Genomic DNA, 27637 nt, shown 5'->3' with positions numbered 1-27637 from the left:
TCTTAAGTCGGCATTGTTTCTCTTATATTTAAATCCGATGCAATTTCTGTGTTTCATCGTCGATGGAAGGTCCATGGGTACAATAAACCTGCAGAGGTGCATCGGAATGCAAAATTGGTGACACAGGAGACGCTCAAAACATGGACCCTAAGAAGACTCAGTTTTCTTGTACTTAAGTCGGCATTGTGTCTCTTATATTAAATTCCGATGCAATATCTGTGTTTCATCGTCACTGTGAAAGTTGAATGGATACAGTAAACCTGCAGAGGTGCATCGGAATGTAAACCTGGTGACACAGGAAACGCTCAATACATAGACAGTAGGAAGACACAGTCTTCCTGTACTTAAGTTGGCATTGTATCTCTTATATTTAATTCCAAAGCAATTTCTGTGTTTCATCGTCACTGTGAAGGTCCAATGGATACAGTAAACCTGAAGAGGTGCATCGGAATGTAAAACTGGTGACACAGAAAACGCTCAAAACATTGACAGTAGGAACACTCAGTCTACCTGTACATAAGTAGGCATTGTGTCTCTTATATTTAATTCCGATGCAATTTCTGTGTTTCATCGTCAATGGGAAGGTCAAAGGAAAACAGTAAACCTGCAGAGTGCATCGGAATGTAAAATTGATTACACAGGAAACGCTGAAAACATAGACAGTATAAAGACTTAGTCTTCCTGTACTTACATCGGCATTGTGTCTCTTATATTTAATTCCGATGCAATATTGTGTTTCATCGTCACTGTGAAGGTCCAAGTGATACAGTAAACCTGCAGAGGTGCATCGGTATGTAAAACTGGTGACACAGGAAACGCTCAAAACATAGACCCTTAGAAGACTCAGTTTTCTTGTACTTAAGTCGGCATTGTGTCTCTTATATTTAATTCAGATGCAATTTCTGTGTTTCATCGTCAATGGGAAGGTCCAATGGATACAGTAAACCTGCAGAGGTGCATCGGAATGTAAAACTGGTGACACAGGAAACGCTCAAAACATAGACAGTAGGAAGACTCAGTCTTCCTGTACTCCAGTCGGCATTGTGTCTCTTATATTTAAATCCGATGCAATTTCTGTGTTTCATCGTCGATGGAAGGTCCATGGGTACAATAAACCTGCAGAGGTGCATCGGAATGTAAAACTGGTGACACAGGAAACGCTCAAAACATAGACAGTAGGAAGACTCAGTCTTCCCGTACTTAAGTCGGCATTGTGTCTCTTATATTTAATTCCGATGCAATTTCTGTGTTTCATCGTCCATGGGAAGGTCCAAGGGATACAGTAAACCTGCAGAGGCCCATCGGAATGTAAAACTGCTGACACAGGAAACGCTCAAAACATAGACCCTAAAGAAGACTCAGTTTTCTTGTACTTAAGTCGGCATTGTGTCTCTTATACTTAATTCCGATGAAATTTCTGTGTTTCATCGTCAATGGGAAGGTCCAGGGGATACAGTAAACCTGCAAAAGTGCATCGGAATATAAAACTCGTGACACAGGAAACGCTCAAAACATAGACAGTAGGAATACTCAGTCTTCCTGTACTTAAGTCGGCATTGTGTCTCTCATATTTAATTCCGATGCAATTTCTGTGTTTGATCGTCAATGGGAAGGTCCAAGGGATACTGTAAACCTGCAGAGGTGCATCGGAATGTATAACTGATGACACAGGAAACGCACAAACATAGACAGTAGGAAGACTCAGACTTCCTGTACTTAAGTAGGCATTGTGTCTCTTATATTTAAATCCGATGCAATTTTTTCGTTTCATCGTCAACGGGAAGGTCCAATGGATACAGTAAACATGCAGAGGTGTATCGGAATGTAAATCTGGTGACACAGGAAACGCTCAAAACATAGACCCTAAGAAGACTGAGTTTTGTAGTACTTAAGTCGGCATTGTGTCTCTTATATTTAATTCCGATGCAATTTCTGTTTTTCATCGTCACTGTGAAGGTCCTACAGATACAGTAAACTTGCAGAGGTGCATCGGAATGTAAAACCGGTGACACAGGAAACGCTCAAATACATAGACAGTAGAAAGACTCATTCTTCCTGTACTTAAGTCGGCGTTGTGTCTCTTATATTTATTTCCGATCCAATTTCTGTGTTTCATCGTCAATGGGAAGGTCCAAGGGATACAGTAACCCAGGAGAGGTGCATCGGAGTGTAAAACTGATGACACAGGAAACCCTCAAAACATAGACAGTAGGAAGACTAAGACTTCCTGCACTTAAGTAATCATTGTGTCTCTTATATTTAGATCCGATGCAATTTTTGCGTTTCATCGTCAATGGGAATGTCGAATGGATACATCAATCCTGCAGAGGTTCATCGGAATGTAAAACTGGTGACACAGAAACGCTCAAAACATAGACCCTAGGAAGACTCAGTTTTGTAGTACTTAAGTCGGCATTGTGTCTCTTATATTTAATTCCGATGCAATTTCTGTGTTTCATCGTCAATGGGAAGGTCCAATGAATACAGTAAACCTGCAGAGGTGCATCGGAATGTAAATCTGGTGACACAGGAAACGCTCAAAACATAGCCCCTAAGAAGACTGAGTTTTGTAGTACTTAAGTCGGCATTGTGTCTCTTATATTTAATTCCGATGCAATTTCTGTGTTTCATCGTCACTGTGAAGGTCCTACAGATACAGTAAACCTGCAGAGGTGCATCGGAATGTAAAACTGGTGACACAGGAAACGCTCAAATACATAGACAGTCGAAAGACTCAGTCTTCCTGTACTTACATCGGCATTGTGCCTCTTATTTTTAAATCCGATGCAATTTCTGTGTTTCATCGTCACTGTCAAGGTCGAATGGATGCAGTAAACCTGCAGAGATGCATCGGAATGTAAAACTGATGACACAGGAAACGCACAAAGCATGGACAGTAGGAAGACTCAGGCTTCCTGTACTTAAGTCGGCATTGTGCCTCTTATTTTTAAATCCGATGCAATTTTTTCGTTTCATCGTCAACGGGAAGGTCCAATGGATACAGTAAACATGCAGAGGTGTATCGGAATGTAAATCTGGTGACACAGGAAACGCTCAAAACATAGACCCTAAGAAGACTGAGTTTTGTAGTACTTAAGTCGGCATTGTGTCTCTTATATTTAATTCCGATGCAATTTCTGTTTTTCATCGTCACTGTGAAGGTCCTACAGATACAGTAAACTTGCAGAGGTGCATCGGAATGTAAAACTGGTGACACAGGAAACGCTCAAATACATAGTCAGTAGAAAGACTCAGTCTTCCTGTACTTAAGTCGGCATTGTGTCTCTTATATTTAGATCCGATGCAATTTTTGCGTTTCATCGTCAATGGGAATGTCGAATGGATACATCAATCCTGCAGAGGTTCATCGGAATGTAAAACTGGTGACACAGAAACGCTCAAAACATAGACCCTAGGAAGACTCAGTTTTGTAGTACTTAAGTCGGCATTGTGTCTCTTATATTTAATTCCGATGCAATTTCTGTGTTTCATCGTCAATGGGAAGGTCCAATGAATACAGTAAACCTGCAGAGGTGCATCGGAATGTAAATCTGGTGACACAGGAAACGCTCAAATCATAGACCCAAAGAAGACTCAGTTTTCTTGTACTTACGTCGGCATTGTGTCTCTTACATATAATTCCGATGCAATTTCTGTGTTTCATCGTCACTGTGAAGGTCGAATGGATGCAGTAAACCTGCAGAGATGCATCGGAATGTAAAACTGATGACACAGGAAACGCACAAAGCATGGACAGTAGGAAGACTCAGGCTTCCTGTACTTAAGTCGGCATTGTGCCTCTTATTTTTAAATCCGATGCAATTTCTGCGTTCATCGGCAATAGGAAGGTCCAATGGATACAGTAAACCTGCAAAGGTGCATCGGAATCTAAAACTGGTGACACAGGAAACGCTCAAAATATAGACAGTAGGAAGACTCAGTCTTCCAGTACTTAAGTCGGCATTGTGTCTCTTATATTTAAATCCGATGCAATTTCGGTGTTTTATCGTCGGTGGAAGGTCCAATGGATACAGTAAACCTGCAGAGGTGCATCGGAATGTAAAACTGGTGACACAGGAAACGCTCAAAGCATAGACAGTAGGAATACTCGGTCTTCCTGTACTTAAGTAGGCATTGTGTCTCTTATATTTAAATCCGTTGCAATTTTTTCGTTTCATCGTCAACGGGAAGGTCCAATGGATACAGTAAACATGCAGAGGTGTATCGGAATGTAAATCTGGTGACACAGAAAACGCTCAAAACATAGACAGTAGGAAAACTCAGTCTTCCTGACTTAAGTCGGCATTGTGTCTCTTATATTTAATTCCGATGCAATTTCTGTGTTTCATCGTCAATGGGAAGGTCCAAGGGATACAGTAATCCTGCAGAGGTTCATCGGAATGTAAAACTGGTGACACAGAAACGCTCAAAACATAGACCCTAAGAAGACTCAGTTTTGTAGTACTGAAGTCGGCATTGTGTGTCTTATATTTAATTCCGATGCAATTTCTGTGTTTCATTGTCACTGTGAAGGTCCAATGTATACAGTAAACCTGCAGAGGTGCATCGGAATGTATAACTGGTGACACCGGAAACGCTCAAAACATAGACAGTAGGAAGACTCAGTCTTCCAGTACTTAAGTCGGCATTGTGTCTCTTATATTTAAATCCGATGCAATTTCGGTGTTTTATCGTCGGTGGAAGGTCCAATGGATACAGTAAACCTGCAGAGGTGCATCGGAATGTAAAACTGGTGACACAGGAAACGCTCAAAGCATAGACAGTAGGAATACTCAGTCTTCCTGTACTTAAGTAGGCATTGTGTCTCTTATATTTAAATCCGTTGCAATTTTTTCGTTTCATCGTCAACGGGAAGGTCCAATGGATACAGTAAACATGCAGAGGTGCATCGGAATGTAAATCTGGTGACACAGAAAACGCTCAAAACATAGACAGTAGGAAAACTCAGTCTTCCTGACTTAAGTCGGCATTGTGTCTCTTATATTTAATTCCGATGCAATTTCTGTGTTTCATCGTCAATGGGAAGGTCCAAGGGATACAGTAATCCTGCAGAGGTTCATCGGAATGTAAAACTGGTGACACAGAAACGCTCAAAACATAGACCCTAAGAAGACTCAGTTTTGTAGTACTGAAGTCGGCATTGTGTGTCTTATATTTAAATCCGATGCAATTTCTGTGTTTCATTGTCACTGTGAAGGTCCAATGTATACAGTAAACCTGCAGAGGTGCATCGGAATGTAAAACTGGTGACACAGGAAACGCTCAAAGCATAGACAGTAGGAAGACTCAGTCTTCCTGTACTTAAGTCAGCATTGTGTCTCTTATATTTAATTCCGATGCAATTTCTGTGTTTCATCGTCAATGGGAAAGTCCAGTGGATACAGTAAACCTGCAGAGTTGCATCGGAATGTAAAACTGGTGACACAGGAAACGCTCAAGACGTAGACAGTAGGAAGACTCAGTCTTCCTGTACTTAAGTCGACATTGTGACTCTTAGATCTAATTCCGATGCAATTTCTGTGTTTCATCGTCGATGGGAAGGTACAAGGGAAACAGAAAACGTGCAACGGTCCATCGGAATGTAAAACTGGTGACACAGGAAACGCTCAAACCATAGATCCCAAGAAGACTCAGTTTTCTTGCACTTAAGTCGGCATTGTGTCTCTTATATTTAATTCCGATGCAATTTCTGTGTTTCATCGTCACTGGGAAGGTCCAATGGATACAGTAAACCTGCAGAGGTGCATCGGAATGCAAAATTGGTGACACAGGAGACGCTCAAAGCATAGACCCTAAGAAGACTCAGTTTTCTTGTACTTAAGTCGGCATTGTGTCTCTTATATTTAATTCCGATGCAATTTCTGTGTTTCATCGTCACTGTGAAAGACGAATGAATACAGTAAACATGCAGAGGTGCATCGGAATGTAAAACTGGTGACACAGGATTCTCTCAAAACATAGACAATAGGAAGACTCAGTCATCCTGTACTCAAGTCGGCATTTTGTCTCTTATATTTAAATCCGATGCAATTTCTGTGTTTCATCAGCGATGGAAGGTCCAAGGGATACAGTAAACCTGCAGAGGTGCATCGGAATGTAAAACTGGTGACACAGGAAACGCTGAAAACATAGACAGTAGGAAGACTCAGTCTTCCTGTACTTAAGTCTGCATTGTTTGTCTTATATTTAAATCCGATGCAATTTCTGTGTTTCATCGTCAATGGGAAGGTCCAATGGATACAGTGAACCTGCAGAGGTGCATCGGAATGTAAAACTGATGACACAGGAAACGCTCAAAACATAGAAAGTAGGAAGACTCAGTCTTCCTGACTTAAGGCGGCATTGTGTCTCTTACATTTAATTCCGATGAAATTTCTGTGTTTCATCGTCAATGGGAAGGTCCAAGGGATACAGTAAACCTGCAGAGGTGCATCGGAATGTAAAACTGATGACACAGGAAACGCTCAAAACATAGACAGTAGGAAGACTCAGTCTTCCTGTACTTAAGTCGGCATTGTGTCTCTTATATTTAATTCCGATGCGATTTCTGTGTTTCATCATTCATGGGAAGGTCCAAGGAATACAGTAAACCTGCAGAGGTGCATCGGAATGTAAAACTGATTACACAGGAAACGCTGAAATCATAGACAGTATGAAGACTCAGTCTTCCTGTACTTAAATCGGCATTCTGTCTCTTATATTTAATTCCGATGCAATTTCTATGTTTCATCGTCACTGTGAAGGTCCAAGGGATACAGTAAACCTGCAGAGGTGCATCGGAATGTAAAACTGGTGACACAGGAGACGCTCAAAACATAGACAGTAGGAAGACTCAGTCTTCCTGTACTTAAGTCGGCATTGTGTCTCTTATATTTAAATCCGATGCAATTTCTGTGTTTCATCGTCGATGGGAATGTCCAAGGGATACAGTCAACCTGTAGAGGTGCATTGGAATGTAAAACTGGTGACACAGGAAACGCTCAAAACATAGACAGTAGGAAGACTCAGTCTTCCCGTACTTAAGTCGGCATTGTGTCTCTTATATTTAATTCCGATGCAATTTCTGTGTTTCATCGTCCATGGGAAGGTCCAAGGGATACAGTAAACCTGCAGAGTCCCATCGGAATGTAAAACTGGTGACACAGGAAACGCTCAAAACATAGACCCTAAAGAAGACTCAGTTTTCTTGTACTTAAGTCGGCACTGTGTCTCTTATATTTAATTCCGATGCTATTTGTGTGTTTCATCCTCTTTGGGAAGGTCGAATGGATACAGTAATCCTGCAGAGGTTCATTGGAATGTAAAACTGGTGACACAGAAACGCTCAAAACATAGACCCTACGAAGACTCTGGTTTGTAGTACTTAAGTCCGCATTGTGTCTCTTATATTTAATTCCGATGCAATTTCTGTGTTTCATCGTCACTGGGAAGGTCCAATGGATACAGTAAACCTGCAGAGGTGCATCGGAATGTAAAACTGGTGACACAGGAAACGCTCAAAACATAGACAGTAGGAAGACTCAGTCTTCCTGTACTTAAGTCTGCATTTTGTCTCTTATATTTAAATCCGATGCAAATTCTGTCTTTCATCGTCAAGGGGAAGGTCCAATGGATACAGTAAGCCTGCAGAGGTGCATCGGAATGTAAAACTGGTGACGTAGGAAACGCTCAAAACATAGACAGTAGGAAGACTCAGTCTTCCTGACTTAAGTCGGCATTGTGTCTCTTATACTTAATTCCGATGAAATTTCTGTGTTTCATCGTCAATGGGAAGGTCCAAGGGATACAGTAAACCTGCAAAGGTGCATCGGAATGTAAAACTGGTGACACAGGAAACGCACAAATCATAGACAGTAGGAAGACACAGTCTTCCTGTACTTATTTCGGCATTGTGTCTCTTATATTTAATTCCAAAGCAATTTCTGTGTTTCATCGTCACTGTGAAGGTGCAATGGATACAGTAAACCTGCAGAAGTGCGTCGGAATGTAAAACTGGTGACACAGGAAACGCTCAAAACATAGACAGTAGGAAGACTCAGCCTTCCTGTACTTAAGTCGGCATTGTGCCTCTTATATTTAAATCCGATGCAATTTCTGCGTTTCATCGGCAATAGGAAGGTCCAATGGATACATTAAACCTGCAAAAGTGCATCTGAATGTAAAACTGGTGACACAGGAAACGCTCAAAACATAGACAGTAGGAAGACTCATTCTTCCTGTACTTAAGTCTGCATTTTGTCTCTTATATTTAAATGCGATGCAACTTCTGTCTTTCATCGTCAATGGGAAGGTCCAATGGATACAGTAAGCCTGCAAAGGTGCATCGGAATGTAAAACTGGTGACACAGTAAACGCTCAAAACATAGACAGTAGGAAGACTCAGTCTTCCTGACTTATGTCGGCATTGTGACTCTTATACTTAATTCCGATGAAATTTCTGTGTTTCATCGTCAATGGGAAGGTCCAAGGGATACAGTAAACCTGCAGAGGTGCAGCGGAATGTAAAACCAAATACACAGGAAACGCTGAAAACATAGACAGTAGGAAGACTCAGTCTTCCTGTACTTAAATCGGCATTGTGTCTCTTATATTTAATTCCGATGCAATTTCTGTGTTTCATCGTCACTGTGAATGTCCAATGGATACAGTAAACCTGCAGAGGTGCATCGGAATGTAAAACTGGTGACACAGGAAACGCTCGAAACGTAGACAGTAGGAAGACTAAGTCTTCCTGTATTTAAGTCGACATTGTGTCTCTTTGATTTAATTCCGATGCAATTTCTGTGTTTCATCGTCAATGGGAAGGTCCAAGGGATTCAGTAAACCTGCAGAGGTCCATCGGAATGTAAAACTGGTGACACAGGAAACGCTCAAAACATAGACCCTAAGAGGACTCACTTTTCTTGTACTTAAGTCGGCAGTGTCTCTTATATTTACTTCCGATGCAATATCTGTTTTTCATAGTCACTGTGAAGGTCGAAGGAATACAGTATACCTGCAGAGGTGCATCGGAATGTAAAACTGGTGACCCCGGAAACGCTAAAAACATAGACAGTAGGAAGACTCAGTCTTCCTGTACTTAAGTCGGCATTGTGTCTCTTATATTTAAATCCGATGCAATTTCTGTGTTTCATCGTCAGTGGAAGGTCCAATGGATACAGTAAACCTGCAGAGGTGCATCGGAATGCAATCCTGGTGACACAGGAAACGCTCAAAGCATAGACAGTAGGAAGACTCAGTCTTCCTGTACCTAAGTCGGCATTGTGTCTCTTATATTTAATTCCGATGCAATTTCTGAGTTTAATCGTCACTGGAAAGGTCCAAAGGATACAGTAAACCTGCAGAGTTGCATCGGAATGTAAAACTGGTGACACAGGAAACGCTCAAAACGTAGACAGTAGGAAGACTCAGTCTTCCTGTACTTAAGTCGACATTGTGACTCTTAGATCTAATTCCGATGCAATTTCTGTGTTTCATCGTCGATGGGAAGGTCCAAGGGATACAGAAAACGTGCAGAGGTCCATCGGAATGAAAAACTGGTGACACAGGAAACGCTCAAACCATAGACCCCAAGAAGACTCAGTTTTCTTGCACTTAAGTCGGCATTGTGTCTCTTATATTTAATTCCGATGCAATTTCTGTGTTTCATCGTCACTGTGAAGGTCCAATGGATACAGTAAACCTGCAGAGGTGCATCGGAATGCAAAATTGGTGACACAGGAGACGCTCAAAACATAGACCCTAAGAAGACTCAGTTTTCTTGTACTTAAGTCGGCATTGTGTGTCTTATATTTAATTCCGATGCAATTTCTGTGTTTCATCGTCACTGTGAAAGTCGAATGGATACAGTAAACCTGCAGAGGTGCATCGGAATGTAAACCTGGTGACACAGGAAACGCTCAATACATAGACAGTAGGAACACACAGTCTTCCTGTACTTAAGTCGGCATTGTATCTCTTATATTTAATTCCAAAGCAATTTCTGTGTTTCATCGTCACTGTGAAGGTCCAATGGATACAGTAAACCTGCAGAGGTGCATCGGAATGTAAAACTGGTGACACAGAAAACGCTCAAAACATAGACAGTAGGAAGACTCAGTCTTCCTGTACTTAAGTAGGCATTGTGTCTCTTATATTTAATTCCGATGCAATTTCTGTGTTTCATCGTCAATGGGAAGGTCCAAGGAAAACAGTAAACCAGCAGAGGTGCTTCGGTATGTAAAACTGGTGACACAGGAAACGCTCAAATCATAGACCCTTAGAAGACTCAGTTTTCTTGTACTTAAGTCGGCATTGTGTCTCTTATATTTAATTCCGATGCAATTTCTGTGTTTCATCGTCAATGGGAAGGTCCAATGTATACAGTAAACCTGCAGAGGTGCATCAGAATGCAAAACTGGTGACACAGGAAACGCTCAAACATAGACAGTAGGAAGACTCAGTCTTCCTGTACTCAAGTCGGCATTGTGTCTCTTATATTTAAATCCGATGCAATTTCTGTGTTTCATCGTCGATGGAAGTTCCAAGGGATACAGTAAACCTGCAGAGGTGCATCGGAATGTAAAACTGGTGACACAGGAAACGCACAAATCATAGACAGTAGGAAGACACAGTCTTCCTGTACTTATTTCGGCATTGTGTCTCATATATTTAATTCCAAAGCAATTTCTGTGTTTCATCGTCACTGTGAAGGTGCAATGGATACAGTAAACCTGCAGAAGTTTGTCGGAATGTAAAACTGGTGACACAGGAAACGCTCAAAACATAGACAGTAGGAAGACTCAGCATTGCTGTACTTAAGTCGGCATTATGCCTCTTATATTTAAATCCGATGCAATTTCTGCGTTTCATCGGCAATAGGAAGGTCCGATGGATACAGTAAACCTGCAAAAGTGCATCTGAATGTAAAACTGGTGACACAGGAAACGCTCAAAACATAGACTGTAGGAAGACTCATTCTTCCTGTACTTAAGTCTGCATTTTGTCACTTATATTTAAATGCGATGCAACTTCTGTCTTTCATCGTCAATGGGAAGGTCCAATGGATACAGTAAGCCTGCAGAGGTGCATCGGAATGTAAAACTGGTGACACAGTAAACGCTCAAAACATAGACAGTAGGAGGACTCAGTCTTCCTGACTTAAGTCGTCATTGTGTCTCTTATACTTAATTCCGATGAAATTTCTGTGTTTCATCGTCAATGGGAAAGTCCAAGGGATACAGTAAACCTGCAGAGGTGCATCAGAATGTAAAACTGGTGACACAGGAAACGCTCAAAACATAGACAGTAGGAAGACTCAGTCTTCCTGTACTCAAGTCGGCATTGTGTCTCTAATATTTAAATCCGATGCAATTTCTGTGTTTCATCGTCGATGGAAGTTCCAAGGGATACAGTAAACCTGCAGAGGTGCATCGGAATGTAAAACTGGTGACACAGGAAACGCACAAATCATAGACAGTAGGAAGACACAGTCTTCCTGTACTTATTTCGGCATTGTGTCTCATATATTTAATTCCAAAGCAATTTCTGTGTTTCATCGTCACTGTGAAGGTGCAATGGATACAGTAAACCTGCAGAAGTTTGACGGAATGTAAAACTGGTGACACAGGAAACGCTCAAAACATAGACAGTAGGAAGACTCAGCCTTCCTGTACTTAAGTCGGCATTGTGCCTCTTATATTTAAATCCGATGCAATTTCTGCGTTTCATCGGCAATAGGAAGGTCCGATGGATACAGTAAACCTGCAAAAGTGCATCTGAATGTAAAACTGGTGTACAGGAAACGCTCAAAACATAGACAGTAGGAAGACTCATTCTTCCTGTACTTAAGTCTGCATTTTGTCTCTTATATTTAAATGCGATGCAACTTCTGTCTTTCATCGTCAATGGGAAGGTCCAATGGATACAGTAAGCCTGCAGAGGTGCATCGGAATGTAAAACTGGTGACACAGTAAACGCTCAAAACATAGACAGTAGGAAGACTCAGTCTTCCTGACTTAAGTCGGCATTGTGTCTCTTATACTTAATTCCGATGAAATTTCTGTGTTTCATCGTCAATGGGAAGGTCCAAGGGATACAGTAAACCTGCAGATGTGCAGCGGAATGTAAAACCAAATACACAGGAAACGCTGAAAACATACACAGTAGGAAGACTCAGTCTTCCTGTACTTAAATCGGCATTGTGTCTCTTATATTTAATTCCGATGCAACTTCTGTGTTTCATCGTCACTGTGAAGGTCCAAGGGATCCAGCAAACCTGCAGAGGTGCATCGGAATGTAAAACTGGTGACACAGGAAACGTTCAAAGCATAGGCAGTACGAAGACTCAGTCTTCCTGTACCTAAGTCGGCATTGTGTCTCTTATATTTATATCCGATGCAATTTCTGTGTTTCATCGTCGATGGGAATGTCCAAGGGATACAGTAAACCTGTAGAGGTGCATTGGAATGTAAAACTGGTGACACAGGAAACGCTCAAAACATAGACAGTAGGAAGACTCAGTCTTCCCGTACTTAAGTCGGCATTGTGTCTCTTATATTTGATTCCGATGCAATTTCTGTGTTTCATCGTCCATGGGAAGGTCCAAGGGATACAGTAAACCTGCAGAGGCCCATCGGAATGTAAAACTGGTGACACAGGAAACGCTCAAATCATAGACCCTAAAGAAGACTCAGTTTTCTTGTACTTAAGTTGGCACTGTGTCTCTTATATTTAATTCCGATGCAATTTGTGTGTTTCATCGTCTTTGCGAAGGTCCAAATGATACAGTAATCCTGCAGAGGTTCATCGGAATGTAAAAGTGATGACACAGAAACGCTCAAAATATAGACCCTAAGAAGACTGAGTTTTGTTGTACTTGTGTCGGCATTGTGTCTCTTATATTTAATTCCGATGCAATTTCTTTGTTTCATCGTCACTGTGAAGGTCCAACAGATACAGTAAACCTGCAGAAGTGCATCGGAATGTAAAACTGGTGACACAGGAAACGCTCAAAACATAGACAGTAGGAAGACTCAGTCTTCCTGTACCTAAGTCGGCATTGTGTCTCTTATATTTAATTCCGATGCAATTTCTGAGTTTAATCGTCACTGGAAAGGTCCAAAGTATACAGTAAACCTGCAGAGTTGCATCGGAATGTAAAACTGGTGACACAGGAAACGCTCAAAACGTAGACAGTAGGAAGACTCAGTCTTCCTGTACTTAAGTCGACATTGTGACTCTTAGATCTAATTCCGATGCAATTTCTGTGCTTCATCGTCGATGGGAAGGTCCAAGGGATACAGAAAACGTGAAGAGGTCCATCGGAATGAAAAACTGGTGACACAGGAAACGCTCAAACCATAGACCCCAAGAAGACTCAGTTTTCTTGCACTTAAGTCGGCATTGTGTCTCTTATATTTAATTCCGATGCAATTTCTGTGTTTCATCGTCACTGTGAAGGTCCAATGGATACAGTAAACCAGCAGAGGTGCATCGGAATGCAAAATTGGTGACACAGGAGACGCTCAAAACATAGACCCTAAGAAGACTCAGTTTTCTTGTACTTAAGTCGGCATTGTGTCTCTTATATTTAATTCCGATGCAATTTCTGTGTTTCATCGTCAATGTGAAAGTCGAATGGATACAGTAAACCTGCAGAGGTGCATCCGAATGTAAACCTGGTGACACAGGAAACGCTCAATACATAGACAGTAGGAAGACACAGTCTTCCTGTACTTAAGTCGGCATTGTATCCCTTATATTTAAATCCAAAGCAATTTCTGTGTTTCATCGTCACTGTGAAGGTCCAATGGATACAGTAAACCTGCAGAGGTGCATCGGAATGTAAAACTGGTGACACAGAAAACACTCAAAACATAGACAGTAGGAAGACTCAGTCTTCCTGTACTTAAGTAGGCATTGTGTCTCTTATATTTAATTCCGATGCAATTTCTGTGTTTCATCGTCAATGGGAAGGTCCAAGGAAAACAGTAAACCAGCAGAGGTGCATCGGTATGTAAAACTGGTGACACAGGAAACGCTCAAATCATAGACCCTTAGAAGACTCAGTTTTCTTGTACTTAAGTCGGCATTGTGTCTCTTATATTTAATTCCGATGCAATTTCTGTGTTTCATCGTCAATGGGAAGGTCCAATGTATACAGTAAACCTGCAGAGGTGCATCGGAATGTAAAACTGGTGACACAGGAAACGCACAAATCATAGACAGTAGGAAGACTCAGTCTTCCTGTACTCAAGTCGGCATTGTGTCTCTTATATTTAAATCCGATGCAATTTCTGTGTTTCATCGTCGATGGAAGTTCCAAGGGATACAGTAAACCTGCAGAGGTGCATCGGAATGTAAAACTGGTGACACAGGAAACGCACAAATCATAGACAGTAGGAAGACACAGTCTTCCTGTACTTATTTCGGCATTGTGTCTCATATATTTAATTCCAAAGCAATTTCTGTGTTTCATCGTCACTGTGAAGGTGCAATGGATACAGTAAACCTGCAGAAGTTTGTCGGAATGTAAAACTGGTGACACAGGAAACGCTCAAAACATAGACAGTAGGAAGACTCAGCCTTCCTGTACTTAAGTCGGCATTGTGCCTCTTATATTTAAATCCGATGCAATTTCTGCGTTTCATCGGCAATAGGAAGGTCCGATGGATACAGTAAACCTGCAAAAGTGCATCTGAATGTAAAACTGGTGACACAGTAAACGCTCAAAACATAGACAGTAGGAAGACTCAGTCCTCCTGACTTAAGTCGGCATTGTGTCTCTTATACTTAATTCCGATGAAATTTCTGTGTTTCATCGTCAATGGGAAGGTCCAAGGGATACAGTAAACCTGCAGAGGTGCAGCGGAATGTAAAACTGGTGACACAGTAAACGCTCAAAACATAGACAGTAGGAAGACTCAGTCCTCCTGACTTAAGTCGGCATTGTGTCTCTTATACTTAATTCCGATGAAATTTCTGTGTTTCATCGTCAATGGGAAGGTCCAAGGGATACAGTAAACCTGCAGAGGTGCAGCGGAATGTAAAACCAAATACACAGGAAACGCTGAAAACATACACAGTAGGAAGACTCAGTCTTCCTGTACTTAAATCGGCATTGTGTCTCTTATATTTGATTCCGATGCAATTTCTGTGTTTCATCGTCCATGGGAAGGTCCAAGGGATACAGTAAACCTGCAGAGGCCCATCGGAATGTAAAACCGGTGACACAGGAAACGCTCAAATCATAGACCCTAAAGAAGACTCAGTTTTCTTGTACTTAAGTTGGCACTGTGTCTCTTATATTTAATTCCGATGCAAATTGTGTGTTTCATCGTCTTTGGGAAGGTCCAATTGATACAGTAATCCTGCAGAGGTTCATCGGAATGTAAAAGTGGTGACACAGAAACGCTCAAAATATAGACCCTAAGAAGACTCAGTTTTGTAGTACTTAAGTCGGCATTGTGTGTCTTATATTTAATTCCGATGCAATTTCTGTGTTTCATCGTCACTGGGAAGGTCCAATGGATACAGTAAACCTGCAGAGGTGCATCGGAATGTAAAACTGGTGACACAGGAAACGCTCAAAACATAGACCCTAAGAAGACTGAGTTTTGTTGTACTTGTGTCGGCATTGTGTCTCTTATATTTAATTCCGATGCAATTTCTTTGTTTCATCGTCACTGTGAAGGTCCAACAGATACAGTAAACCTGCAGAGGTGCATCGGAATGTAAAACTGGTGACACAGGAAACGCTCAAAACATAGACAGTAGGAAGACTCAGTCTTCCTGTACTTAAGTCGGCATTGTGTCTCTTATATTTAATTCCGATCCAATTTCTGTGTTTCATCGTCAATGGGAAGGTCCAAGGGATACAGTAAACCTGCAGAGGCCCGTCGGAATGTAAAACTGGTGACACAGGAAACGCTCAAAACATAGACCCTAAAGAAGACTCAGTTTTCTTGTACTTAAGTCGGCAATGTGTCTCTTATATTTAATTCCAATGCAATTTGTGTGTTTCATCGTCACTGGGAAGGTCCAATGGATACAGTAATCCTGCAGAGGTTCATCGGAATGTAAGGCTGGTGACACAGAAACGCTCAAAACATAGACCCTAAGGAGACTCAGTTTTGTAGTACTTAAGTCGGCATTGTGTGTCTTATATTTAATTCCGATGGTATTTCTGTGTTTCATCGTCACTGTGAAGGTCTAATGGATACAGTAAACCTGCAGAGGTGCATCGGATTGTAAAACTGGTGACACAGGAAACGCTCGAATCGTAGACAGTAGGAAGACTCAGTCTTCCTGTATTTAAGTCGACATTGTGTCTCTTTGATTTAATTCCGATGCAATTTCTGTGTTTCATCGTCAATGGGAAGGTCCAAGGGATACAGTAAACCTGCAGAGGTCCATCGGAATGTAAAACTGGTGACACAGGAAACGCTCAAAACATAGACCCTAAGAGGACTCACTTTTCTTGTACTTAAATCGGCATTGTGTCTCTTATATTTACTTCCGATGCAATATCTGTTTTTCATAGTCACTGTGAAGGTCGAAGGGATACAGTAAACCTGCAGAGGTGCATCGGAATGTAAAACTGGTGACCCCGGAAACGCTCAAAACATAGACGGTAGGAAGACTCAGACTTCCTGTACTTAAGTCGGCATTGTGTCTCTTATATTTAAATCCGATGCAATTTCTGTGTTTCATCGTCAGTGGAAGGTCCAATGGATATAGTAAACTTGCAGAGGTGCATCGGAATGCAAACCTGGTGACACAGGAAACGCTCAAAGCATAGACAGTTGGAAGACTCAGTCTTCCTGTATCTAAGTCGGCATTGTGTCTCTTATATTTAATTCCGATGCAATTTCTGAGTTTAATCGTCACTGGAAAGGTCCAAAGGATACAGTAAACCTGCAGAGTTGCATCGGAATGTAAAACTGGTGACACTGGAAACGCTCAAAACGTAGACAGTAGGAAGACTCAGTCTTCCTGTACTTAAGTCGACATTGTGAATCTTAGATCTAATTCCGATGCAATTTCTGTGTTTCATCGTCGATGGGAAGGTCCAAGGGATACAGAAAACGTGCAGACGTCCATCGGAATGAAAAACTGGTGACACAGGAAACGCTCAAACCATAGACCCCAAGAAGACTCAGTTTTCTTGCACTTAAGTCGGCATTGTGTCTCTTACATTTAATTCCGATGCAATTTCTGTGTTTCATCGTCACTGTGAAGGTCCAATGGATACAGTAAACCTGCAGAGGTGCATCGGAATGCAAAATTGGTGACACAGGAGACGCTCAAAACATAGACCCTAAGAAGACTCAGTTTTCTTGTACTTAAGTCGGCATTGTGTCTCTTATATTTAATTCCGATGCAATTTCTGTGTTTCATCGTCACTGTGAAAGTCGAATGGATACAGTAAACCTGCAGAGGTGCATCGGAATGTAAACCTGGTGACGCAGGAAACGCTCAATACATAGACAGTAGGAAGACACAGTCTTCCTGTACTTAAGTGGGCATTGTATCTCTTATATTTAATTCCAAAGCAATTTCTGTGTTTCATCGTCACTGTGAAGGTCCAATGGATACAGTAAACCTGCAGAGATGCATCGGAATGTAAAACTGGTGACACAGAAAACGCTCAAAACATAGACAGTAGGAAGACTCAGTCTTCCTGTACTTAAGTAGGCATTGTGTCTCTTATATTTAATTCCGATGCAATTTCTGTGTTTCATCGTCAATGGGAAGGTCCAAGGAAAACAGTAAACCAGCAGAGGTGCATCGGTATGTAAAACTGGTGACACAGGAAACGCTCAAATCATAGACCCTTAGAAGACTCAGTTTTCTTGTACTTAAGTCGGCATTGTGTCTCTTATATTTAATTCCGATGCAATTTCTGTGTTTCATCGTCAATGGGAAGGTCCAATGTATATAGTAAACCTGCAGAGGTGCATCGGAATGTAAAACTGGTGACACAGGAAACGCTCAAAACATAGACAGTAGGAAGACTCAGTCTTCCTGTACTCAAGTCGGCATTGTGTCTCTTATATTTAAATCCGATGCAATTTCTGTGTTTCATCGTCGATGGAAGTTCCAAGGGATACAGTAAACCTGCAGAGGTGCATCGGAATGTAAAACTGGTGACACAGGAAACGCTCAAAACATAGACTGTAGGAAGACTCAGTCTTCCTGTACTTAAGTCTGCATTGTCTCTCTTATATTTAAATCCGATGCAATTTCTGTGTTTCATCGTCAATGGGAAGGTCCAATGGATACAGTTAACCTGCAGAGGATGCATCGGAATGTAAAACTGGTGACACAGGAATCGCTCAAATCATAGACAGTAGGAAGACTCAGTCTTCCTGACTTAAGGCGGCAATGTGTCTCTTACATTTAATTCGGATGAAATTTCTGTGTTTCATCGTCAATGGGAAGGTCCAAGGGATACAGTAAACCTGCAGAGGTGCATCGGAATGTAAACCTGGTGACACAGGAAACGCTCAATCCATAGACAGTAGGAAGACACAGTCTTCCTGTACTTAAGTCGGCATTGTGTCTCTTATATTTAATTCCAAAGCAATTTCTGTGTTTCATCGTCACTGTGATGGTCCAGTGGATACAGTAAACCTGCAGAGGTGCATCGGAATGTAAAACTGGTGACACAGGAAAAGCTCATAACATAGACAGTAGGAAGACTCAGTCTTCCTGTACTTAAGTCGGCATTGTGCCTCTTATATTTAATTCCGATGCAATTTCTGTATTTCATCGTCAATGGGAAGGTCCAATGTATACAGTAAACCTGCAGAGGTGCATCGGAATGTAAAACTGGTGACACAGGAAACGCTCAAAACATAGACAGTAGGAAGACTCAGTCTTCCTGTACTTATTTCGGCATTGTGTCTCATATATTTAATTCCAAAGCAATTTCTGTGTTTCATCGTCACTGTGAAGGTGCAATGGATACAGTAAACCTGCAGAAGTTTGTCGGAATGTAAAACTGGTGACACAGGAAACGCTCAAAACATAGACAGTAGGAAGACTCAGCCTTCCTGTACTTAAGTCGGCATTGTGCCTCTTATATTTAAATCCGATGCAATTTCTGCGTTTCATCGGCAATAGGAAGGTCCGATGGATACAGTAAACCTGCAAAAGTGCATCTGAATGTAAAACTGGTGACACAGGAAACGCTCAAAACATAGACAGTAGGAAGACTCACTCTTCCTGTACTTAAGTCTGCATTTTGCCTCTTATATTTAAATGCGATGCAACTTCTGTCTTTCATCGTCAATGGGAAGGTCCAATGGATACAGTAAGCCTGCAGAGGTGCATCGGAATGTAAAACTGGTGACACAGTAAACGCTCAAAACATAGACAGTAGGAAGACTCAGTCTCCCTGACTTAAGTCGGCATTGTGTCTCTTATACTTAATTCCGATGCAATTTCTGTGTTTCATCGTCACTGTGAAAGTCGAATGGATACAGTAAACCTGCAGAGGTGCATCGGAATGTAAACCTGGTGACGCAGGAAACGCTCAATACATAGACAGTAGGAAGACACAGTCTTCCTGTACATAAGTCGGCATTGTATCTCTTATATTTAATTCCAAAGCAATTTCTGTGTTTCATCGTCACTGTGAAGGTCCAATGGATACAGTAAACCTGCAGAGATGCATCGGAATGTAAAACTGGTGACACAGAAAACGCTCAAAACATAGACAGTAGGAAGACTCAGTCTTCCTGTACTTAAGTAGGCATTGTGTCTCTTATATTTAATTCCGATGCAATTTCTGTGTTTCATCGTCAATGGGAAGGTCCAAGGAAAACAGTAAACCAGCAGAGGTGCATCGGTATGTAAAACTGGTGACACAGGAAACGCTCAAATCATAGACCCTTAGAAGACTCAGTTTTCTTGTACTTAAGTCGGCATTGTGTCTCTTATATTTAATTCCGATGCAATTTCTGTGTTTCATCGTCAATGGGAAGGTCCAATGTATATAGTAAAGCTGCAGAGGTGCATCGGAATGTAAAACTGGTGACACAGGAAACGCTCAAAACATAGACAGTAGGAAGACTCAGTCTTCCTGTACTCAAGTCGGCATTGTGTCTCTTATATTTAAATCCGATGCAATTTCTGTGTTTCATCGTCGATGGAAGTTCCAAGGGATACAATAAACCTGCAGAGGTGCATCGGAATGTAAAACTGGTGACACAGGAAACGCTCAAAACATAGACTGTAGGAAGACTCAGTCTTCCTGTACTTAAGTCTGCATTGTCTCTCTTATATTTAAATCCGATGCAATTTCTGTGTTTCATCGTCAATGGGAAGGTCCAATGGATACAGTTAACCTGCAGAGGATGCATCGGAATGTAAAACTGGTGACACAGGAATCGCTCAAAACATAGACAGTAGGAAGACTCAGTCTTCCTGACTTAAGGCGGCAATGTGTCTCTTACATTTAATTCGGATGAAATTTCTGTGTTTCATCGTCAATGGGAAGGTCCAAGGGATACAGTAAACCTGCAGAGGTGCATCGGAATGTAAACCTGGTGACACAGGAAACGCTCAATCCATAGACAGTAGGAAGACACAGTCTTCCTGTACTTAAGTCGGCTATGTGTCTCTTATATTTAATTCCAAAGCAATTTCTGTGTTTCATCGTCACTGTGATGGTCCAGTGGATACAGTAAACCTGCAGAGGTGCATCGGAATGTAAAACTGGTGACACAGGAAAAGCTCATAACATAGACAGTAGGAAGACTCAGTCTTCCTGTACTTAAGTCGGCATTGTGTCTCTTATATTTAATTCCGAAGCAATTTCTGTGTTTCATCGTCAATGGGAAGGTCCAATGTATACAGTAAACCTGCAGAGGTGCATCGGAATGTAAAACTGGTGACACAGGAAACGCTCAAAACATAGACAGTAGGAAGACTCAGTCTTCCTGTACTCAAGTCGGCATTGTGTCTCTTATATTTAAATCCGATGCAATTTCTGTGTTTCATCGTCGATGGAAGTTCCAAGGGATACAGTAAACCTGCAGAGGTGCATCGGAATGTAAAACTGGTGACACAGGAAACGCACAAATCATAGACAGTAGGAAGACACAGTCTTCCTGTACTTATTTCATCATTGTGTCTCATATATTTAATTCCAAAGCAATTTCTGTGTTTCATCGTCACTGTGAAGGTGCAATGGATACAGTAAACCTGCAGAAGTTTGTCGGAATGTAAAACTGGTGACACAGGAAACGCTCAAAACATAGACAGTAGGAAGACTCAGCCTTCCTGTACTTAAGTCGGCATTGTGCCTCTTATATTTAAATCCGATGCAATTTCTGCGTTTCATCGGCAATAGGAAGGTCCGATGGATACAGTAAACCTGCAAAAGTGCATCTGAATGTAAAACTGGTGACACAGGAAACGCTCAAAACATAGACAGTAGGAAGACTCATTCTTCCTGTACTTAAGTCTGCATTTTGCCTCTTATATTTAAATGCGATGCAACTTCTGTCTTTCATCGTCAATGGGAAGGTCCAATGGATACAGTAAGCCTGCAGAGGTGCATCGGAATGTAAAACTGGTGACACAGTAAACGCTCAAAACATAGACAGTAGGAAGACTCAGTCTTCCTGACTTAAGTCGGCATTGTGTCTCTTATACTTAATTCCGATGAAATTTCTGTGTTTGATCGTCAATGGGAAGGTCCAAGGGATACAGTAAACCTGCAGAGGTGCAGCGGAATGTAAAACCAAATACACAGGAAACGCTGAAAACATACACAGTAGGAAGACTCAGTCTTCCTGTACTTAAATCGGCATTGTGTCTCTTATATTTAATTCCGATGCAACGTCTGTGTTTCATCGTCACTGTGAAGGTCCAAGGGATGCAGCAAACCTGCAGAGGTGCATCGGAATGTAAAACTGGTGACACAGGAAACGTTCAAAACATAGGCAGTACGAAGACTCAGTCTTCCTGTACTTAAGTCGGCATTGTGTCTCTTATATTTATATCCGATGCAATTTCTGTGTTTCATCGTCAATGGGAAGGTCCAATGGATACAGTAAACCTGCAGAGGGGCATCGGAATGTAAAACTGGTGACACAGGAAACGCTCAAAACATAGACAGTAGGAAGACTCAGTCGTCCTGTACTTAAGTTGGCATTGTGTCTCTTATATTTAATTCCGATGCAATTTCTGTGTTTCATCGTCGATGGGAATGTCCAAGGGATACAGTAAACCTGTAGAGGTGCATTGGAATGTAAAACTGGTGACACAGAAACGCTCAAAACATAGACAGTAGGAAGACTCAGTCTTCCCGTACTTAAGTCGGCATTGTGTCTCTTATATTTGATTCCGATGCAATTTCTGTGTTTCATCGTCCATGGGAAGGTCCAAAGGTTACAGTAAACCTGCAGAGGCCCATCGGAATGTAAAACTTGTGACACAGGAAACGCTCATATCATAGACCCTAAAGAAGACTCAGTTTTCTTGTACTTAAGTTGGCACTGTGTCTCTTATATTTAATTCCGATGCAATTTGTGTGTTTCATCATCTTTGGGAAGGTCCAATTGATACAGTAATCCTGCAGAGGTTCATCGGAATGTAAAAGTGGTGACACAGAAACGCTCAAAATATAGACCCTAAGAAGACTCAGTTTTGTAGTACTTAAGTCGGCATTGTGTGTCTTATATTTAATTCCGATGCAATTTCTGTGTTGCATTGTCACTGGGAAGGTCTAATGGATACAGTAAACCTGCAGAGGTGCATCGGAATGTAAAACTGGTGACACAGGAAACGCTCAAAACATAGACCCTAAGAAGACTGAGTTTTGTTGTACTTGTGTCGGCATTGTGTCTCTTATATTTAATTCCGATGCAATTTCTTTGTTTCATCGTCACTGTGAAGGTCCAACAGATACAGTAAACCTGCAGAGGTGCATCGGAATGTAAAACTGGTGACACAGGAAACGCTCAAATCATAGACAGTAGAAAGACTCAGTCTTCCTGTACTTAAGTCGGCATTGTGTCTCTTATATTTAATTCCGATCCAATTTCTGTGTTTCATCGTCAATGGGAAGGTCCAAGGGATACGGTAAACCTGCAGAGGCCCGTCGGAATGTAAAACTGGTGACACAGGAAACGCTCAAAACATAGACCCTAAAGAAGACTCAGTTTTCTTGTACTTAAGTCGGCAATGTGTCTCTTATATTTAATTCCAATGCAATTTGTGTGTTTCATCGTCACTGGGAAGGTCCAATGGATACAGTAATCCTGCAGAGGTTCATCGGAATGTAAGACTGGTGACACAGAAACGCTCAAAACATAGACCCTAGGAAGACTCAGTTTTGTAGTACTTAAGTCGGCATTGTGTGTCTTATATTTAATTCCGATGGTATTTCTGTGTTTCATCGTCACTGTGAAGGTCCAATGGATACAGTAAACCTGCAGAGGTGCATCGGAATGTAAAACTGGTGACACAGGAAACGCTCGAAACGTAGACAGTAGGAAGACTCAGTCTTCCTGTATTTAAGTCGACATTGTGTCTCTTAGATTTAATTCCGTTGCAATTTCTGTTTTTCATCGTCAATGGGAAGGTCCAAGGGATACAGTAAACCTGCAGAGGTCCATCGGATTGTAAAACTGGTGACACAGGAAACGCTCAAAACATAGACCCTAAGAGGACTCAGTTTTCTTGTACTTAAGTCGGCATTGTGTCTCTTATATTTACTTCCGATGCAATATCTGTTTTTCATAGTCACTGTGAAGGTCGAAGGGATACAGTAAACCTGCAGAGGTGCATCGGAATGTAAAACTGGTGACACCGGAAACGCTCAAAACATATACAGTAGGAAGACTCAGTCTTCCTGTACTTAAGTCGGCATTGTGTCTCTTATATTTAAATCCGATGCAATTTCTGTGTTTCATCGTCAGTGGAAGGTCAAATGGATACAGTAAACCTCCAGAGGTGCATCGGAATGCAAAACTGCTGACACAGGAGACGCTCAAAGCATAGACAGTAGGAAGACTCAGTCTTCCTGTACTTAAGTCGGCATTGTGTCTCTTATATTTAATTCCGATGCAATTTCTGAGTTTAATCGTCACTGGGAAGGTCCAAAGGATACAGTAAACCTGCAGAATTGCATCGGAATGTAAAACTGGTGACACAGGAAACGCTCAAAACGTAGACAGTAGGAAGACTCAGTCTTCCTGTACTTAAGTCGACATTGTGACTCTTAGATCTAATTCCGATGCAATTTCTGTGTTTCATCGTCGATGGGAAGGTCCAAGGGATACAGAAAACGTGCAGAGGTCCATCGGAATTAAAACTGGTGACACAGGAAACGCTCAAACCATAGACCCCATGAAGACTCAGTTTTCTTGCACTTAAGTCGGCATTGTGTCTCGTATATTTAATTGCGATGCAATTTCTGTGTTTCATCGTCACTGTGAAGGTCCAATGGATACAGTAAACCTGCAGAGGTGCATCGGAATGTAAACCTGGGGACACAGGAAACGCTCAATACATAGACAGTAGGAAGACACAGTCTTCCTGTACTTAAGTCGGCATTGTATCACTTATATTTAATTCCTAAGCAATTTCTGTGTTTCATCGTTACTGTGAAGGTCCAATGGATACAGTAAACCTGCAGAGGTGCATCGGAATGTAAAACTGGTGACACAGAAAACGCTCAAAACATAGACAGTAGGAAGACTCAGTCTTCCTGTACTTAAGTAGGCATTGTGTCTCTTATATTTAATTCCGATGCAATTTCGGTGTTTCATCGTCAATGGGAAGGTCCAATGTATACAGTAAACCTGCAGAGGTGCATCGGAATGTAAAACTGGTGACACAGGAATCGCTCAAAACATAGACAGTAGGAAGACTCAGTCTTCCTGACTTAAGGCGGCAATGTGTCTCTTACATTTAATTCGGATGAAATTTCTGTGTTTCATCGTCAATGGGAAGGTCCAAGGGATACAGTAAACCTGCAGAGTTGCATCGGAATGTAAACCTGGTGACACAGGAAACGCTCAATCCATAGACAGTAGGAAGACACAGTCTTCCTGTACTTAAGTCGGCATTGTGTCTCTTATATTTAATTCCAAAGCAATTTCTGTGTTTCATCGTCACTGTGAAGGTCCAGTGGATACAGTAAACCTGCAGAGGTGCATCGGAATGTAAAACTGGTGACACAGGAAAAGCTCATAACATAGACAGTAGGAAGACTCAGTCTTCCTGTACTTAAGTCGGCATTGTGTCTCTTATATTTAATTCCGATGCAATTTCTGTGTTTCATCATCCATGGGAAGGTCCAAGGAATACAGTAAACCTGCAGAGGTGCATCGGAATGTAAAACTGATTACACAGGAAACGCTGAAAACATAGACAGTAGGAAGACCCAGTCATCCTGTACTTAAATCGGCATTCTGTCTCTTATATTTAATTCCGATGCAATTTCTGTGTTTCATCGCCACTGTGAATGTCCAAGGGATACAGTAAACCTGCAGAGGTGCATCGGAATGTAAAACTGGTGACACAGGAGACGCTCAAAACATAGACAGTAGGAAAACTCAGTCTTCCTGTACTTAAGTCGGCATTGTGTCTCTTATATTTAAATCCGATGCAATTTCTGTGTTTCATCGTCAATGGGAAGGTCCAATGGATACAGTCAACCTGCAGAGGTGCATCGGAATGTAAAACTGGTGACACAGGAAACGCTCAAACCGTAGACAGTAGGAAGACTCAGTTTTCCTGTACTTAAGTCGGCATTGTGTCTCTTATATTTAATTCCAATGCAATTTCTGTGTTTCATCGTCGATGGGAATGTCCAAGGGATACAGTAAACCTGCAGAGGTGCATCGGAATGCAAAACTGCTGACACAGGAGACGCTCAAAGCATAGACAGTAGGAAGACTCAGTCTTCCTGTACTTAAGTCGGCATTGTGTCTCTTATATTTAATTCCGATGCAATTTCTGAGTTTAATCGTCACTGGGAATGTCCAAAGGATACAGTAAACCTGCAGAATTGCATCGGAATGTAAAACTGGTGACACAGGAAACGCTCAAAACGTAGACAGTAGGAAGACTCAGTCTTCCTGTACTTAAGTCGACATTGTGACTCTTAGATCTAATTCCGATGCAATTTCTGTGTTTCATCGTCGATGGGAAGGTCCAAGGGATACAGAAAACGTGCAGAGGTCCATCGGAATTAAAACTGGTGACACAGGAAACGCTCAAACCATAGACCCCATGAAGACTCAGTTTTCTTGCACTTAAGTCGGCATTGTGTCTCGTATATTTAATTGCGATGCAATTTCTGTGTTTCATCGTCACTGTGAAGGTCCAATGGATACAGTAAACCTGCAGAGGTGCATCGGAATGCAAAATTGGTGACACAGGAGACGCTCAAAACATAGTCCCTAAGAAGACTCAGTTTTCTTGTACTTAAGTCGGCATTGTGTCCCTTATATTTAATTCCGAGGCAATTTCTGTGTTTCATCGTCACTGTGAAAGTCGAATGGATACAGTAAACCTGCAGAGGTGCATCGGAATGTAAACCTGGTGACACAGGAAACGCTCAATACATAGACAGTAGGAAGACACAGTCTTCCTGTACTTAAGTCGGCATTGTATCACTTATATTTAATTCCTAAGCAATTTCTGTGTTTCATCGTTACTGTGAAGGTCCAATGGATACAGTAAACCTGCAGAGGTGCATCGGAATGTAAAACTGGTGACACAGAAAACGCTCAAAACATAGACAGTAGGAAGACTCAGTCTTCCTGTACATAAGTAGGCATTGTGTCTCTTATATTTAATTCCGATGCAATTTCTGTGTTTCATCGTCAATGGGAAGGTCCAATGTATACAGTAAACCTGCAGAGGTGCATCGGAATGTAAAACTGGTGACACAGGAAACGCTCAAAACATAGACAGTAGGAAAACTCAGTCTTCCTGTACTCAAGTCGGCATTGTGTCTCTTATATTTAAATCCGATGCAATTTCTGTGTTTCATCGTCGATGGAAGTTCCAAGGGATACAGTAAACCTGCAGAGGTGCATCGGAATGTAAAACTGGTGACACAGGAATCGCTCAAAACATAGACAGTAGGAAGACTCAGTCTTCCTGACTTAAGGCGGCAATGTGTCTCTTACATTTAATTCGGATGAAATTTCTGTGTTTCATCGTCAATGGGAAGTTCCAAGGGATACAGTAAACCTGCAGAGTTGCATCGGAATGTAAACCTGGTGACACAGGAAACGCTCAATCCATAGACAGTAGGAAGACACAGTCTTGCTGTACTTAAGTCGGCATTGTGTCTCTTATATTTAATTCCAAAGCAATTTCTGTGTTTCATCGTCACTGTGAAGGTCCAGTGGATACAGTAAACCTGCAGAGGTGCATCGGAATGTAAAACTGGTGACACAGGAAAAGCTCATAACATAGACAGTAGGAAGACTCAGTCTTCCTGTACTTAAGTCGGCATTGTGTCTCTTATATTTAATTCCGATGCAATTTCTGTGTTTCATCATCCATGGGAAGGTCCAAGGAATACAGTAAACCTGCAGAGGTGCATCGGAATGTAAAACTGATTACACAGGAAACGCTGAAAACATAGACAGTAGGAAGA

This window comes from Schistocerca nitens, chromosome 6 (assembly GCF_023898315.1).
Source record: "Schistocerca nitens isolate TAMUIC-IGC-003100 chromosome 6, iqSchNite1.1, whole genome shotgun sequence".
Classification (NCBI taxonomy): domain Eukaryota; kingdom Metazoa; phylum Arthropoda; class Insecta; order Orthoptera; family Acrididae; genus Schistocerca; species Schistocerca nitens.
This window is presented reverse-complemented; position numbering follows the sequence as displayed.